The following is a 16,799-nucleotide window of genomic DNA, read 5'->3' as shown; positions in this document are numbered from 1 at the left end:
TGGACCACACTTATTGAAAGATTGTCACATTGAACCAACGATGGAACAACGAGAGAATGTTTCCTATATGAACCAAAGGCCGGGAAATAATTATCAAAATAATTATCAACCGCCAAGGCTAAACTTAAATCGAAATCAAAACATTCTTTACAATCCAAAAGGACCCAAAAATAACTGGTATAACCAACAAGGTCCGAATAACCAACCAACTCAAAACAACACTTTCAATCAACAAAGACCTAGCTTGTATAAACCACCACAACAACCCGAAGAGAAAAAGCCAAATCTAGAAGAAATGATGGCAAAGCTGATTGAATCTCAAACACAATTCATTACATCTCAAACCCAAACGAACGAGAGGTTTGATCAGTCATTAAGAACTCAACAAGCTTCCATTTTGAATCTTGAAAAACACGTAGGTACTCTTGCTAGCATGATGAGTGAGAGGGAACAAGGAAAGCTACCGAGTAATACTGAAGTAAATCCTCGGAATGAGAATGTTAATATGGTTTCAACGAATTCTGAAAAACCAGCATCAGAAGATGGGAAGGTTTTAGATGAGAGTAACAATGAAGAAGTTACACCACCACCACCCGAGTATGTAAAGCCAGTGGTGGCACCATACAAACCACCCATCCCGTTTCCAAGAAAAGGAGTTGAGTATGAGCAAGTGATAGGTAATAAAGATTGTGATACCTCTGGAAAGAAGAAGAAGAAAAAGAATAAGAAAGTGCAAGAAACAAAAGCCGTAAATATAAACCCGGTGAATACAGTTCCACCAAAACCTCCACCTAGGGTAGGTGATCCGGGTGAATTTATTGTTCCTTGTCTACTTAGTGATTGTGTCATGTATGATGCACTAGCAGATTTAGGTGCAAGTGTGAGTGTTATGTCTCTTTCATTATATAAGAGATTAGGGGTAGGTGAGTTAAGTCCAACGGATATGAGTGTTCGACTCTTTGATCAAACCATTAAGCACCCAGTTGGAATTGCTGACAACCTACCCATTCAAGTAGGTAATTTAACCTTTCTAGTCGAATTCATTGTCATTGACATAGAAGAGGACTCAAACATTCCTCTAATTTTAGGACGACCATTCTTAGCGTCCACCGGGGCGTTATTTGATGTAGGAAATGGAAGAATGACACTTAGTAGTGGTGACAAATCGATCACCTTTATGATTCGAAAGTCTAAATCTCCACCAGCCAAAACCGTTGAACCAGTAAAAACAATTGGTAAGAACCATGTGGTTTTACCAACTCCAACGGTAATACTTAGCAATAATGAAACGCCTAAGTGTGGGGAAAATGAAGTAACACCTAATGATGACATGATAACAAAGAACCCCGTTGTTGATACGAAATTAAATGATCCCGTTATTAATAGTTCAATGAAGAAACTTATTAAACGGATTCGCGATGCTAAAACCAAGGGGAACTTTAAGTTATGTAACCGGTTAGTATCCAATCTATCACCTAAAGAAAAGGAGAAACTAGTTGAAATTGTGGATATTACACAGGAATCCGACCAATGGCTTAAAGAAAAAGTCACGGATATGCAAGTTGATTATGGACCAAGAGAAATTGACGATGAAGTTAATCACAATTTTGACACCACAGCTACCTAAGTGTGGGGAGATTCAAGTGTTCTAAAAAGAAAATGCTATCTAGAGTTAGTTGTTCTGTTCTCATGTAGTTCTGAGAATGGAATCCGAGTGGTCTTTTCCACTAGCAGACACTAAAGAACTAGTTTTCTCCCTCCATTCTGAATTTTTATTTTTTTTAGGTTTTATTTGAAATTAATATGCATTTTAATTTATGTTTTATTGTGATTTTAAAAAAAAAACAAAATTTACTTTAATTCATTAAGTTGAAAAAAATGATTTCTAAAATTCGTCATGAGTTGAAGACTAGGTCATTAAGCCGAAATTGCTTTACCCGAGGGTGGGACGGCAAATTTTGTTATCATTATTTTTAATTTTATTGATCTAAAGTATGCCAAAAAGATATTAGACTTTATAAATTTTTGAACGTGGGGTAATATACCCAACTTCAAAAATATGTATATATATGTTTGTATTTTATATTATGTACAAAACAGGGTAGAACAAAGCACTTTCAAAGACTAACATTAAGTTCAGCAATAGCTACTGATTTTGACGACAAGAAGCAAAATATCAAATGTGAAATAACAATATGTTTGCAAACTCGGTATTTTTAATCACTTTTCTACACTAATCACCCTCATGAATTTATAATTATAGTCTGATTTCATGCAAATGAGGGCATTGCATGATCTCAAGTGTGGGGAAGGGTTATAAATTCTCTCGGGTTTGCACTTAGTTTATTTGCCAAATTTTGTGAAAATTTGAAAAATTTTCAACTAAATGAATTTAAAATCATGTTTATACATATTTATGAACGGTGAAAACTAGGTGATAATACCGAAATTATCGTTACCTCGGAAAGGACATAAATTGAGAAACACCCTAAAATGCTTGAATTCATTTAAAATGAAATAAAAGAAAATAAAAAGGCAAAGAAAGAAACTAAGTGTGGGAAGAATGTACCAAGTTATTCAATTTAAAACAAATATCACATATTTTTGTACAAGATTATTGCAGGTACTTTTGCTTTGGACGATACTAATCAGTTTTACCCGGTTTACTGTAATACATTTGAAAGAAAGATGGATCTACACGATGAATCAATTCCATCATTTGAAGGAAGTAAAGTCTTCCGAAAAAGACACGCGCTTCTTGATTTAAGTCATGAAGTTGTCGTCCAGACCAGCTGTAGGTTGACGAAAAATCTAGAAAAGTCATCTCTAAAATCAGCAGGAAATCCACGGACCTCAGCATCAAACAGGGTTGCCAAGTGGTCAGATTTATCCTAACCATGAGAAGGATTTATCTCGTATAATGGGGGGGCACCGTGCAAATTAGCTTGATAAGACTAATGAATCAGATCCCCAGAAAGGATAATCTCCTTAAAGATTAAAAATCAGCTTTTAAGACTGATATTACTCAATCCTAGAGATTGACCTTAAAGATTGAGAATTCAAACTCATGGAATTCAATGATATCTAAACTCGAGCTTGAACGAGAAAATATTTTGATCAAAATTGCAAACCGATTTGTTTTCTGAAAATCCATTTTCAATGCGTTCATTACCATTGAACGTAAAATCCTAGGAATTCACCTGGAATTCATTAGGTCACCTGAACCAAATCGGGTGTCAACCGTAAGAACGGTGGTTGCATAGCATGGTCAGAGACAGGACCTTGTGCCAGACCGAAAAATCATAGGATGATCTTTACTATCGCTCCTACCAAGGATAGTTCTAGCATCCGACACGTTAAAAGACCATAATCATCTGCATGTCACGGGACATTGCCTTAACAGTTTCTTGTTCATCGCTTTCCTTTACAACCGGACGGTAGTTTGCCGAAAGGTAATATACGGAACAAGTAAACTGGATGTGTGCTTTCCGATACCGGGATAGCAGTGGATTACACGAACCTAAATGTTTTTAGCCAAAATATTGATCCACAAATATATTTTGCAACACCAATGGTGGATCAAATCAGAAAACTTGTCTAGGGTAAAATCTAGCTTGAATTTTCAAAAGATCAAATGTTTTCATAAAGATCCAATTTCCTTAAAGGATCTAAATTTTTATAGTCATGTGGGACTGTAAACTGCCTTTCAAATGTGCACTTTGCTTTGGAAACCGAAAGTAAATCGGCTATTTGATTGCCAGTGTCGTTGACCTAAACCCGAGGCAACTGTGGATGACACACCCACCTTTAACCATCATTACTGTCATTGTTTATACCGCTATATCAAAATCACTGATGTACAAAATGTGATGAATAAAAAAGTGATTCATGTATGTTTTTATTTCAAGTTCTGTATTGCTTGAGGACAAGCAACGCTCAAGTGTGGGGATATTTGATAGTGCTCCAAATGAACATATATTTAGTAGCAATATCGTTCCAATATGTAAAGTTTTTAAATGTAATTTCCTTATTTTTAGTTGTAATAGTTAAATAAATAAGTGCGAAGACGAAAGACGCAAATCGCTCGAAAATGAAGATTTAAAGACAAAAACGAAGATTTGAAAGACCAAAACATCCAAAAAGCTCAAAAGTACAAGATACAATTAAAAAGGTTCAATTTATTGATAAGGAACGTCTAAAAATGACAAGAGTACAAGTTACGAAACGCAAAGTACAAAATATCTCAGCGTACGCAAGGACGTTCGAAAATCCGGAACTGGGACATGAACCAACTCTCAACGCTCGACGCAACGGTGTAAAAATTACAAGTCAACTATGCACAAGAATAAAATATAATATTTAAATAATTCATAATAAGAATAATATTAAATAATAAAAAGTTGTTAATTGAGCATAGTTCAGGGGTCGTAAATGAAAATTTGAATTCTAATTTTCCTATAAAAGGAACGATATGTTCGGTAATTGGGGAGGAGAGATTTTTTACGATCTTTTTTTTCTTTCTATCTTTTTCTTATTTTTCTATATCAAATATTAATATCTATATTTATAATTCTCTATCATAATGTTAATGTAATCAGATATAACAATAATCTTAATTTTAATTTTAAATTATGATAATAATAAGATTTATGATAGAGATCGTTTGAGTGTGTAAGTCGAAATTCTGTCCGTGTAACGCTACGCTATTTTTAATCACTGTAAGTTATGTTCAACCTTTTTAATTTAATGTCTCGTAGCTAAGTTATTATTATGCTTATTTAAAACGAAGTAATCATGATGTTGGGCTAATTACTAAAATTGGGTAATTGGGCTTTGTACCATAATTAAGGTTTGGGCAAAAGACCGACACTTGTGGAAATTGAACTATTGACTATTAATAGATGGGGGGTATTGTCTAATTGAGTGACAACTCATTGGAGTCTGTCGAACCTATCTTCAAATTAATTAACCTAATAATTAATAATGATTATGGTTGTCCTATTTAGTGATGTTCATATGGAATCTGTTATAATCATTTAATTAATCAATTGGGTTGGGTAATTGATTATTCATTCTGATCAAGTGGATGAATTAATATTCATAAACTAATTAAAACAGGGGTGGATTACATACAGTGATAACTGGTGTAATTGTTGACAGAAGTGATAACTGCGTCACAGTTTAAATCCTTAATCAGTTGAAATATTTGACTTCGGGTATAAGGGTAATTTGACGAGGATACTCGCACTTTATATTTATGACCGATGGACTATTATGGACAAAAACCAGATAGACGTATCAAATAAACCAGGACAAAGGACAATTAACCCATGGTAATAAATTAAAATCAACACGTCAAACATCATGATTACGGAAGTTTAAATAAGCATAATTCTTTTATTATATTTCTCATCGTATCTTTATTTACTGTCATTTTATTACTCGCAATTTTATTTTCTGTCATTTTATTTATCGCAATTTATTTTACGCACTTTAATTTTTGTCATTTATTTTTACGCTTAAAATCGACAAACCGGTCATTAAACGGTAAAACCCCCATTTTATAATAATACTACTACTTATTTATATATATATTTTTACAAATAAACTTAATAATATAGCGTTAACTCCACCAGCTCCCTGTGGAACGAACCGGACTTACTAAAAACTACACTACTCTACGATTAGGTACACTGCCTATAGTGTTGTAGCAAGGTTTAGGTATATCCCATCCGTAAATTAATAAAACTTGTGTCATATTTTGTAGTATTTTGTATTAAAAATTTAATACTATTTCGTACCCTCACGCTACATCATCATTAGCGAATGTTGTAAGGGTGTAAGTCGAAATTCTGTCCGTGTAACGCTACGCTATTTTTAATCATTGTAAGTTATGTTCAACCTTTTTACATTAATGTATCGTAGCTAAGTTATTATTATGCTTGTTTAGAACGAAGTAATCATGATGTTGGGCTAATTACTAAAATTGGGTAATTGGGCTTTGTACCATAATTGGGGTTTGGACAAAAGAACGACACTTGTGGAAACTAGACTATGGGCTATTAATGAGCTTTATATTTGTTTAACTAAATGAAAGTTTGTTAATGTTAATATAAAGATTTACAATTGGGCGTCCCTATAAATTACCATATACACTCGATCGGACACGATGGGCGGGGTATTTATTTGTACGAATAATCGTTCATTTAACCGGACACGGGAATGAATTAATAGCCACTAGAATAATTAAAACAGGGGTGAAATTACATTCAAGGGTAATTGGTGTAATTGTTAACAAAGTAGTAAAACCTTGGTTTACACGCAGTCGATAACCTGGTGTATTCATTAAACAAAGTATTAAAACCTTGTTACAATTCGAATCCCCAATTAGTTGGAATATTTATCTTCGGGTATAATAATAATTTGACAAGGACACTTGCAATTTATATTTATGACTGATGGACTGTTATGGACAAAAACCAGACGGACATATTGAATAATCCAGGACAAAGGACAATTAACCCAAGGGCATAAAACTAAAATCAACACGTCAAACATCATGATTACGGAAGTTTAAATAAGCATAATTCTTTTATTTCATATTTAATTTCCTTTATTTTATATTTAATTGCACTTCTAATTATCGCACTTTTATTTATTGTTATTTTATTTTATCGCACTTTTAATTATCGTACTTTTTAATTACCGCAAGTTTATTTTATCGCATTTTTATTATTCGCAATTTCATTATCGTTATTTACTTTACGCTTTAATTTTAGTCTTGTATTTATATTTTACATTAGGTTTTAACTGCGACTAAAGTTTTAAAATCGACAAACCGGTCATTAAACGGTAAAAACCCCCCTTTATAATAATAATATTACTTATATATATATTTGTATTTTTATAAAAGTAAATTAATATAGCGTTGAGCTTTGTTTAAAGATTTCCCTGTGGAACGAACCGGACTTACTAAAAACTACACTACTGTACGATTAGGTACACTGCCTATAAGTGTTGTAGCAAGGTTTAAGTATATCCATTCTATAAATAAATAAATATCTTGTGTAAAATTGTATCGTATTTAATAGTATTTTCTGCTAAAATTTAATAGTATTGTATACCCCTCTGCTTTGACATCAAGCTCCAACTACGAAGTCATTCGTATCACACATGATCTCGAATGGTAGACTCCAATCATGAGCTATCATGATAGGTGCATGTGTTAGCTGTTCCTTCAGATAGTTGAATGCTTAATACATTCTACATTAAAGACAAACGGAACTTCCTTTCCGAGGAGATGAGTGATAGGTCGTGTGACCTTTGAGAAATCTTTGATGAAACATCGGTAGAAACCGGCGTGTCCAATGAAACTCCTTACCGCTTTTACTGTGGTAGGTTCTAGAAGTTTAGTTATGGTCTCAATCTTAGCCTTATCAACTTCTATTCCTAATTTTGAAATCTTATGTCCTAAAACTATCCCTTCTTTAACTAAATTCGAATCTTCACACCGGGTGAGCATCTTGTCAAGGATGGAAAGGCACGAATCAAAGGTGCTACCAAAGATCGAGAAGTCATCCATGAAGACTTCCATACAATGTTCAATCATGTCGTGGAATATTGCTACCATGCATCGCTGGAATATAGCTGGTGCATTGCATAACCCAAAGGGCATGCATCGATAGACAAATGTTCCATAAGGATAGGTGAAGGTTATCGTCTCTTGGTCCTTTGGATTGAGGGGGATCTGAAAGTAGCCAGAAAAACCGTCAAGGAAACAATAGTACTCGTTTCCTGATAGACGTTCCAACATTTGATCGATGAAAGGTAATGGAAAATGATCTTTTCGGGTTACATCATTAATTTTACGATAATCTATGCAAACCCTCCAACCGGTGACCTCCCGTGTTGGAATAAGTTCATTATTCTCATTTTGGATTACAGTCATTCCTCCCTTCTTGGGTACCACTTGAACATGACTGACCCATGGTGAATAGGAAATTGGATAGATCAGACCGGCGTCCAGAAGTTTGATTACTTCTTTCTTGACGACTTCTTGAATCATAGGGTTGACCCTTCTTTGCCTCTGAATTGATGGTTTGAAATCATCTTCCATGAAGATCTTGTGGGTGCAATAGTTGGGGCTGATTCATTTTATGTCGAAGATCTTCCAAGCAATTTCATTCTTATGTGATTTCAAAACTTGAACCAATTTCGCCTTCTTTTGGGGTGTGAGGTCTTTCGAGATGATTACGGGGAGTTGTGATTCTCCTTCTAAGAATGCATACTCTAGAGGTTCCTCGATAGATGGCTTCATTCTAGCTATTTCCTTTCGGTCTAACGAGTCATATCTCTCCTGGAATTCTAATTCTTCTTCAATAGCGGTCACTGATGCTATCTGTTCTTTGTTCTTGGAAATTGTCCTTCTTAATGCTTCCTCTTCAGAAACGTCTTCCTTAGTTTCGAAGGTTGGTTCAGGAATTTCAACACAGTCCTCTTTTGACTGGATTGGGGCTCCTGAAATACCGGAATGAAATCTGTTTCTTCATTCGATCTTCTCTTTAACAGAGGTAGGGGAATGCATTGTCCTAGCGGTGCTATCTGGATAGTCTTGCCAAGAAAATTACTTTCGAAGAGAGGAGATTTATGTTGACTAAGGTTCACGGCTGAATGAATGTCGAGATTTTCTTTAGGAGTTGTAAAGAACAGATCCTTAGAAATTTGATCTTGATTACTCACAGCCATTGTTTCTTCAAGGTATTCATTGACGAGTTCTTGAAAAGAATAAGTGAGATTTAGATCTTCTTCGCGAGGATGGTTCATGAGACGGTCAACATTGAATGTGGCTTCTTCACTTCCCACTCTTAATTTCAATGATTTATCGTGTACATCAATTACGGCCTTGGCAGTACTTAGGAATGGTCTGCCAAGTATGATTGGGACCTTCGTGTCTTCCTCAATATCCATAATGACGAAATCAATGGGAAATGCGAACTTATCTACTCTGACTAGGACATCTTCAGCTATTCCTGATCTGTCCACGAGTTAGATAGTCATTCTGGTAGGCCTTAAGTCATTTAATCCTAGCTTTTTGAATAATGAATAGGGCATTAGGTTTACACTAGCTCCTAAGTCTGCTAATGCATTGCTAATTTGGACATCTTGCAGGTAGCAAGGTACCGAAAATCTTCCTGTATCTCCTAGCTTAGGAGGAATACCATGTTGTAATACTAATGAGTATTCTTCACTTAAGGACAAGCTAACTATCTCTATTAATCTCTCTTTGTTTGAAAGTAGTTCTTTGAAAAATTTAGCGCAGTTTGAGATTTCTACTAAAGCATATACTAGTCGTACATTCAAATGCAGATTCTTGATAATATCCCAATACTTAGCGAATTACGCTTCCTGTTTTTCCTTCCTAAGCCTACCTAGGAAAGGTATGCGGGCACGCAGAATAATTTTTGAGGCCTTAGGAGGGATAGGTTCTGGTGGATTGACAACTGGGTCAATTGACACGGGTTCCTTATCGGAAAAATCTTGTACGGGTATATTAACAGTTTTTTCCTTCCCACCTCTAGTGATTACTAGGGCATCAAACTCACTACACTCTATATCAACTTTAGTGGTTAAACGTTTGAGCGTAAGCTGAAAATTGGTTATTAATTCTTCAAAAGTCTTTATCAAAGTATCGAACTTATTTTGACATTCTATGACTTGAAGGTTTATCATGTATTGCTTTTTCATAAATTCAACTAAAATTTCCTTAGAGTGGAGAGTAGGTTTGTGTAATGGGAAGATTATATTATGGTCCGAGCTATTTTGTTGTTTATGTGCCCATATAGGATAAGGATACCTTAGATTAGTTCTAGTAGCATCAGAGTTTTTAGGAATTGGTAAACTTTGAAGAGTGAGGGTGAGATCTTGTAACCTGGTTTCCAGCATTTTTATCGTATGAGTGAAGACGTCATCCTTCTCAGTAGTTTCATTGCTCCAATCTTCTTGTTGTGCAGCTATTGTGTCTAAGAGATTCCATGCTTCGTCTGCTGTTCGTGACATGAAATTGTCTTAGGAGGCCATGTCTAGGAGAGACTTATCATGCTTGGTCAAACCATTGTAAAGCGTACATATTATGTCTGCCCGACTTAATGAATGATTGGGACATCTTTTAAACATCACATTTAGTCCATTCCATGCAAGACACAATGACTAATTTTCTTTTTGAGAAAAGTTTTTGATGTCATTTCTTAAACAGATTTTTAGGGAGGGTGGATAAAATTTGTTTAAAAACTTGATGGCTAGTTCCTCCTATGAATGTATTGAATTCAGGTTAAATTCATCAAACCATGCTAAAGCGTGTGTAGACAGAGAATATTGAAAAAGATGAAGTTTCAAAATATTTTTCTCGTTTTCTTCCTTCTTAAAAGAGTCAACCAGACTGATAAATTTGTTTAAGTGAAAGTTTGGATCGTCAGTCGGTAATCCTAGAAATTTACAGATCATACTGACTCGTTTAATCATGTGTGAACTGATTTCAGGAATTCCTTCGATTCCTAAGGTGATTGGTCCTCCTCTTTCCTCTAAGCATAACTTATGCAGAGAAGCAAGGGTGTTTTGTTGTTCCATTTATAGATTTTCTATTTAAAAAGACTTAAAATAACTTTTAGAAAATATTAATTGACTAAAAGGATCGATAATTTAATAAAAACAATTATTCTTGAATGTTTCCAATATAATGATACATAGGAAGCACAAAGAGGTATATAATTTCGGACGAGAATATTTATGAAAATATCCTCAAAAATATCGAAGATATTGATTATGATATTTTGGAATTTCTAAGTTCGATGGTTGATGGAGAAAGATTTTTCCGCAAGATTTTAACATGACTTCGGAGCAAGATATTCTCTAAAGATTTCAACGGATCTAGAGTTATCTGGATCCTTTGAATATAGGGTATGGTCCTTGTATTTGTCCTTGGTCTCCTTCATGGTTAACTCTATCCGTTTTCCAGTTCCAATGTTTCTGAGCTTTTCCAACATATTATTCTTTATCATGAAACTTCCGATGACTAAGGTCGTTTACGGTTACCTACAGTTTCTGCTGCTTTAATCAGCTTTTTCAACATTCAGAGTACTGATTCGTAAACTGGTGCCTTTTCAAAATTTCAGAATTGAAGATCGTAATTCTAGGAGATAATTGTTACATGTATACATATAACTATTGATGTAGAAATGCTACGTGATTTCAAAATACTGATTTACTAATTCCCGGTATTGGTATAGTAATTCTCGTTATAAGATGTAAATGAATAAATGATAGGGTTTCACTGAATATAATGATCTTTCGGAAAGTCAAATATCAACGGAGTTGTTGGTAAGTTTACTGTTAATGTGGTAAGATATAAACGGTTCTCCAGTGACGATAATGAAGGGGTAATCTTTATAATAGAGTTTATTCGAATGAAAAACTTGAAGTTGATTTGTTGGAGCTGTCACAAAATTGGCTAATTTGAAAAGAAATTGTGTTGTTATTTTCGAAAATAACAATGCCAAAGAAGCAAGCACAGATACGTGTTAAACATTTATACAGGTTCCGAGTGTTTTTCAGGTGCATAACTATATGCGTAAATCTTTTCTTCCGTAGATGAAGTGCGGTTGGTTCATCCTCCCGATTGAGGTGTTTTCAAGAATCACGAAAGGTTTGAACGCAGATTGTAATCATCAAGTTACAAATGAGGTTTAAGATAAAATCAAGTGGCAAACTTGAAGAATTGTTTAGTTTCATATGTTATAATCGATATTTTAATTCATTTTAATTGTCCACCGTTGATAGTCCTCAGTTGATTAGTCCACAGTTAGCTAGGAACAGTTAGCTAGGATCTTGTTAGCGTGGATTCTTAACAAAATTTCTCATAGTTAATTTGTTTGTTTTTCTAACAAATTTTATTTTGTCCAATGTTTTCTTCATTATGCCACTTGTTGAATTCTGATAGGTCAAAATCCAATTATGAAATTGAATTTGAATGAAAATAGTTGTTCTTTGGTGAACAGCTACGTATATGTGCGAATTTGAGCAATATTGTTAATGACCGCTGAATCTAAATTGGAGAATGTACAGTGTGACATATTAATGTGAAATCTAAATATTCCTCGGGTATTACCTACCCTTTAAAATATTTTCATCATTAACACTTTGTACGAAAGAATTTTTAATCACAATCTTTATAATAATATATATACATATATATTTTCTTCAGATGTAATCATGGATTTAATGAGTTTATATGATATTAAACTCATATGATTTTCGATTTGAGCTAGAATAAGTAATCTCTAAAACTATTAGGAACCACATATTCTTCGTAGAATATTAATGAAGTTATGGATCAATACTTCATCGTTCATTGCTGTTGGTACTCCTTGGTATTTATGGTGCGTATGATGTTGATGTTCGTGGGACAGATTGTGAAATTGAGGCTTGGGATGCGGATGTTGTTGTTGGTAGTATTGTTGGTACCGGTGATGTTGCTGAAGCTGGTACGTTTTACACCATACTTTTCAAGGCTACAACTCGGGTGCAAAGCTCGTTGACTTATTACTCCGGAATGATTATTTGTCGGAGCGAGCAGATGTATAAGGTTTTGAATTTGTGATAGTATATAATCATAGCAAGGTATGAGGGTGAAAATAGTGTTTCTAATAGGTTCACCGGTAAGTGTTTCAGGTTCTTCGCCAAAAGGTGAATTTGGTTGGTGGAAAGGATCGCCTTTTTTTTGTCTCCAATGATTGAGTAGGCTATGAACCCATCAGATAAATTGGGGATGGCTGATTGATTGATTCATTCTGGTGACGCTACTTTCGGAGCTGGAGTGGGACTCCATATCGGAATCCGAGGGACTTGAACTAGTGTTGGGTACCATTGCGTACGATTGAATGAAGGATTTCTCGAAATGAAATGGTTTTCGGATATCGGATGATATTCTAATTACATAGAATACCTATCTATAGAACAGAAGATTTCGTAGATCACGGAGGAATTTACGAAATATATCAGGCAAAGTTTATAGTAACAGATACGCTAAGATATGGATTAGCAGATACGCTAAGATATGAATTTTGTCTACACACTATTCATGCAGTCAATGCAGTAAGATGTGTCTAGACTAAGAATGATAAGCAGGTAATTTTTGACAAGAAATGATAAGCAAAAATTTTGACATGCAGACCAGGTTCAAGTCCAGACTCATTAATATAACCTAACAACTACTAGGTCGAAGTCCAGACTTCACTAATGCATCCTGACAACTACCTGTTAGACACACTAATGTTGACCTGGTTCGCTAAGACCACCGCTCTGATACCAACTTTAACACCCCGTCCTAATCCATCCGGACGAAGTCCATATCGATTATAAACGATTTATAATAGTTGATTTCATCGCGAGGTACTTGACCTCTAAATGATACATTTTACAAACATTGCATTCGTTTTTAAAAGACAAACTTCCATTTCATCGAATGTTGACAGGTATGCATACCATTTCATAATATCCAAACTATAAATGACCTAATCTGTCATTTACTTAATAATAATCTCTAATGAACTTCAATGACTCGAATGCAACGTCTTTTGAAATATGTCATGAATGACTCCAAGTAATATCCTTAAAATGAGCTAATTCACAGCGGAAGATTTCTTTCAAACCTGAGAATAAACATGCTTTCAAGTGTCAACCAAAAGGTTGGTGAGTTCATCAGTTTATTGTAATTATTTCATTTTCATCATTTTAATAGACCACAATATTTTTAAATATTATAAAACGTGCAGAAGTCCCATTCCAACTGCACAAAAAAATATCTTTCATATGAAGAACACCTGGTGAGGATTCAAAATATAATAGTAACCATCTGTGCCGATCTTTCACCCCACGGCTGAATACATGTGCCTTCAAAATATAGAACCTCTGTGCCGGTCTTTACACCCCATGGCTGAACACATGTTTATAAAATATAGGCCAACCGGTGCCAAAATGTCATAAATAATAAACCATCCACTCGGCTCGGGAGCTCATACGCTCTAACGGAAACCGGGGCTAATGTGTGTCATAATGATCAACCCCAATCCCAGATAATTCTATCATAGAATGCAGTTAATGTACTTGTGTCTATTTCGTAAAACAGTTATAAAAGTTGCGCATGTATTCTCAGCCCAAAAATGTAAAGGGTAAAAAGGCAAATCAAACTCACCATACTGTATTTTGTAGTAAAAATGCATATGACGTCATTTAACAAGAGTAGGGTCGACCTCGGATTCACGAACCTATATCATTTGTATATATATTAACACATATAATGGTAGTCGAACAAATTTGTATATTATTAGTGATTTAATTGTTATTTTAATTAAGTGTTTCATTAATAACCTAATTGATTATATTTATTAATATCTATAATAAAAGTATTAATATAATTATGTTATATGTAGTAAATATGGTTTTACATAACTAATAGTTATTTGATAGAATAATATCGATAATAAAAATAAATAAAAAGTTGTTTTATTTTACAATAATAATTAACTTATCACTAATAACAATGATTAATAATAATAGTAATAATATTTTATCTAAATCATAATACTTAAATTTATCATTTCATAATTAGCTTATATAGAATCTTTTAGTCATCTTTTTATATTTTAGTCATGTACTCATGTTCATAATAATAATATCAATAATGATAATGATAATAATAATAATAATTGTAATAATAAAAATATTTAAAATGAGTAAACTACCTTTAAGCTTTTCCTAAAAATTAAATGCCTCAAACTGGGATCGAACCCGAGACCTCTCGCAATCCGACTAACACCCTCAACCAATGCTCCACTTATTCTTTTCAGATTTAATAGAAATTTATTTATATTAAATCTATTCTCTTCAGCCCAACCGAAAATGAACCTCGGCCCAACAAATAATTGGATCTCGGCCCAAAACAATTAGTAGATCACGGCCCAACTTAAAGCACACGGCCCATCATCCAATTAAAATAGAAACCGATGGCCCAAGTGCATTAGGAAAACAAGTTCGGTTCAATTTTTAATACGTTTATATCAAAGACTTTAATCCATCAATATCAACTCAACTTTAACCTCATAATAAACTTTAATAACTCTAGTGGGGTTTTATGATTGGTAAATGTCGGTTGTAAAGGGGAACAAACATGATACCACTAGTACCGAAAATTTCTAATAAAAGCATTAGTAGCAGTGGCAACCACATGGCAATAATATTAAATGTTTTGTTCATGATGGGGTTTTGGGTTCGGCTGTAATAGGCAATATAGTAGTAGCAGAATGTAACGAGCTTGATTAAATTGTTTGTGGCGATTTTAGGTTGCAACACAGCAGCATCGTGACAGTAATAAAAATGAAATTAGGAAAAGACATAATAAAGGTGATGGTGGTGACGGTTTAGTTTATGGTGGTTGTTCATTTGACAGAAACAAAAATAAGTAATGGTTGATGGAAATGTAAGCAGACACTAGTTTTGTGTTTGTGGGTATCGTTCAAAGAGGAAACAGGAAACAGTGACAAGAGGAATTGGTGGCAGTCGTTGATGAATTTAAAGTGGTGTTTTTGCGAATGTTATAGCAGAAACAGTAGTTGTAGTAATTCGAATAATATGAGTAGTAGGTGCAAACAACGAAGAAGGCTGCAAATTTGTTCGTGATGGTTGTTCCGGACAGAAAAATAAGAACGATATCAAATGTGTGTTGTTCGCGAGATGGTGGTTCATGGGTGGTGTTCAATAATCAAGAAGAAACAGAAAAAACGACTAAAACTGATGGTGGTGGTGATTAAATTACGGTGGTCTTGAGGTTATGGATTTAAAGCTAATACCGAGGTACGAGTTGTTTTATTTTATCTTTGTTTTTAATTTCAGATAGTAGCAGCTAGAAGTACTTATGATGGATATAGATTGAAATATCTCCTCAACAACTTGAGTTGATTGATTGATGTATGTCGACCGAATATTTCTAGCAGGAGAAGAAGACAGAAGAAGAAACAAATAAAAAAAATAAAAATACTTCAAGCAGATATCGACTTGCAACTGAATTTGGATGTTAATGAATCTTGATTGTACGAGTTTTAGACAGGAAAACAAATCAGCAATAGCTAGAAAATGACTGGAAACAAATTACGTATGTAAATTCATTCATTTAAGTATATATCCGTTTATATATGTATACTTATATCTGTATAGGTTAATATGTATAAAGTTATGTATTTTATATATGTATTTAACTGTTTTTGGTATATATATATTTGAATACGTATTTGTATATATGTATAGATAACTGTATTTTTGTATTGGTACATGCAATTATGTATATCTGAATATACATATCAGTATTATATATATACACTATATATATATATATATATATATATATATATATATATATATATATATATATATATATATATATATATATATATATATATATATATATATATATATATAGATGTGTATGTTAAATATATAAAGGAAATAATATTAGCTATATACAAACATTAAGATTACATATTAATTAATTTTAATAATAATAATAATGAAACTAAAAAAAATGGTGGTAATTCTATTATTAATAATAATAGAAGGTATTATATTCCATTGATTATTAACAACAACACTAATAATTACTTAATAATAATTATAATAGTATTAGATAATAATAATGATATTAATAATAAAAATGGTAATAATAATATCATTCATAATACTAATAATACTACTAA

This window comes from Rutidosis leptorrhynchoides, chromosome 8, assembly GCF_046630445.1.
Source record: "Rutidosis leptorrhynchoides isolate AG116_Rl617_1_P2 chromosome 8, CSIRO_AGI_Rlap_v1, whole genome shotgun sequence".
Taxonomy (NCBI): Eukaryota; Viridiplantae; Streptophyta; class Magnoliopsida; order Asterales; family Asteraceae; genus Rutidosis; species Rutidosis leptorrhynchoides.
This window is presented reverse-complemented; position numbering follows the sequence as displayed.